Genomic DNA, 3,090 nt, shown 5'->3' with positions numbered 1-3,090 from the left:
AATGGGCTGGTGAGCATGTCTTCTGTCACCGCTCATCTCCCCGGTCTCTAAGCAGGGGTTCAGTAGATGGCTGGCATATTTATTAGCTGCTGCTATCTGAATATTTCCTGAGTACTTCAATCTACAGCTCAGTGTCTTAGGTCTCAAGAAGTGTTGAGTGTATACTTGTTTTCATGCTTAGCCTTTTTTTTTTTTTTAGTTCGTGCTACCATGATAGGTCAAGAATACTTTGTCCTACTTGTCTTAGTCATGTCTGATTGTCACTTACCCTTTGGACAGGTGGGCCTATGGGTTTGAATTTTGGCTTCCCCTTACTGTGTGCTTGTTGAGAAGCTGGTTTTAGCTTGCTGAAGGGTTGGGATGGTGTGCTGGACCTCCGCATTAAGGCTTTAGCTTGGCAGGGATAAAAATAATTGTAACTTCATGGCTTTTAAATGGTTTATTTAAGGAAGGTTGTTCAGTGTTGTTCAGAAAGTTATTCCCACACCCCAAAAGCAGAAGGCTTAGTCTTTTAGAGCTGTGACTGAAACTTTCTAGCAGCTCAGAGTACTTTCCACTGATTAACTTGGAGTGGTTGGATATGTATTACAAGCAAAATATATATTGTATAAGGTTAAAAAAGTGATGAAAAAAACCCCAACCAAACCAAACACCTGATATCACTCATTTTCTAGAAGGAGTTTGTTTGTTTTCCTGGTGATATTTGACAGTAGTTCTTTGCGCTGTGTTAAACAACGACGTACAAAATAGTGTTTTTTGTGTGTGCTGTGATAACAGTATTTTTGCTTCTCCCTTATTTTCCCTTTTTTTTATACTTGGCTGTCTAGCCAGTGTCTTAAGAGCTGGACAAAAGCAGTGTATCTTGTATGGCTCACTGGAACTAGTCTTAAATGTTGCCCTATTGCAAATGCTCACGCCAAAGACAGTCCTTAGCTGTATCAGAAAGTGGCTTGCCATTAATTAGGTGGAAACTATGCACTAATCGATGTTGAGTGTGTGCTTCCTTGTTTCATTTGAGGGCAGGTGGTTTTTTTCCACCAAATGGTGAATATTTCTGCATCTGGCCGTGCTCTGATGTATGGTCAGCCAGTGGTGAGGAGGTCCAGGGGATAATTAGTGGAACCGAGTGTCAAACATACAAGTTTGAATGTTCCTTGGTTGTTGGACAGGTTTAAGTGGGTTTAAGTTTTGATGTCTGACTCCACAGCGTGTTTTTATTCAGTGCATGACATCTGGTTTTCCTCATCTTGTGTGAGGATGGCTGAGATCTAAACAGAAATGAGTCTCGTGTTTTAGGCATGTAGTCTAAACACAGATAAACTGTGTTTTTGTATTTGACTGCACATTTTGTCAGGGATTCTCTTGTTCATCTTGTGTACTTTGTTCAGTGCAGATGTCTTTAGAATTGTTAGAACTTCATTTTTGTGTGGCGTTATGTATGTTTGTGACTGTATTGTACATCTCTTGAGTCAGTATTGGTCTGGTGCTGACTGCTCATGATGAGCAGCTTCATTAAATGTGGCTGGCTGTATTTATGCGAATATTCTATCACAGCTCATTATTTTGAGTCACTTCGCTTGGTTTTTGATTAGTATTGTGTGGGAGATGCTGTGTATTATGTAACCGTTGATCTGCTTACTCTTTTTCCCCAAATGGTATTGCTTTCTAGTTAAGCACTTGTATTTAGTCCATCCTAATGTGTAGTAGCATCTCATCTACACAGTTGTTCACTTTTAATTGAGTTCAAAACAAAACCAAAAAAAACCCTCCTGAATAATGTAACTCCCTCCTGAAATAAGAAGTAAGAGGACTGAACTGCAAGCTGCTGCTGTTGGGTTTTTTTATAGGTTGTTTTCAGCAGCTAAGATTTTTCTAGCTTTTAGTCACAAATTTAGTAGAGCTATATGTAGTTTGACCCATTTGAGTAACTAATAAAATAGAAACTTGTATTTTGCAAGTTAACGTGGTTGAGAGCGCAAAAATGCATCGAGGGATAAACAGCAATAAGGCAGCAGAAAGACTGACTGTTAATTATTGTCAAACATATGTTAATTCTGTTTCCAGCTTTTGCAGGAGAGTCTGTCTGTAGTTACTACACCCTAACCTAAAGTTCACTGTCAGGTCTTGTATTTCGGACATCTCCGAAGATCTGTACCCTCCAGAATGTTTGACTTCTTACTGCATAGTACGTTGGCAAAATTCAGCATCCTCTGCATAAGCAAGAGAGTTTATATGCAGTTTTAATGCAAAAGTCGGGCGTTAAGGTTTATTTGAAATGATAGCAGTTGGATTGGAAGTGTGAACAGAATATTGGAAAGAAAGCTGAAGCAGAATCGGCGTAGTTTTTCTGAATACCATAAATAGCTAATAAAGCAGACCTAAGATGCTTTGAAATGCGATAGGAATACATGAATCAAAAGGAAAGCAGTTTTGTATTAACTCTATGTAAATGAAGCCCATAAGAGTTCACCCAATGAACAGATTTCTAAGTGTTTTCAAAAGCTACTGCTTTCTCAGAATTTTTGGGGGTTAAGAGAACTGCATTTCTTGCAGCATGTGTCAGGTCTTCTGGATTGTAACTAATCACCCGCTTCCAGGAGTAGATGAGAAGTTGTGTGTAATGAAGGAAGTCGTACCTAGAAATCTGCAGTCCAGAGTATTTGTGGACAGCCTAGACTATAAAACCTGAAGAAACCTGGTAAAACTCATTTAAGGTAGTAGGTTGTACGTAGTTACTCAGTTATAACTAAAATATTTTCAGTTTCCTGTTCTCAGACACCGCTAACGTTGTAGTTTGTAGATTGTGTTGTGGTTTACGTAGCGATGGTTTGGTCTTTAATAGACCAGAAATTTGTGCCTGTCTGGACTCGATGACACCTCTCAAGACAGCAACGTTCTCCCTGTTCTTTATCCCTGTTGCCGGGAGCAAAGGAGCAGCTGTTCTGCTCAGGAGAGCAGGGGTGATCCTTGCGTCTTCCGAGGGATGAGGGTGGAAAGGATGCTGTAGTTGGACAAAACCCTCTCTTCCAGCATAGTTCTTGCGTTGTATCTACGTTTCATAAGCAGGGGGTTTCTGCATGCTGTAATGAT

This window comes from Eurypyga helias, unplaced genomic scaffold (genome assembly GCF_000690775.1).
Source record: "Eurypyga helias isolate BGI_N326 unplaced genomic scaffold, ASM69077v1 scaffold38092, whole genome shotgun sequence".
In the NCBI taxonomy this organism is placed as follows: Eukaryota; Metazoa; Chordata; class Aves; order Eurypygiformes; family Eurypygidae; genus Eurypyga; species Eurypyga helias.
This window is presented reverse-complemented; position numbering follows the sequence as displayed.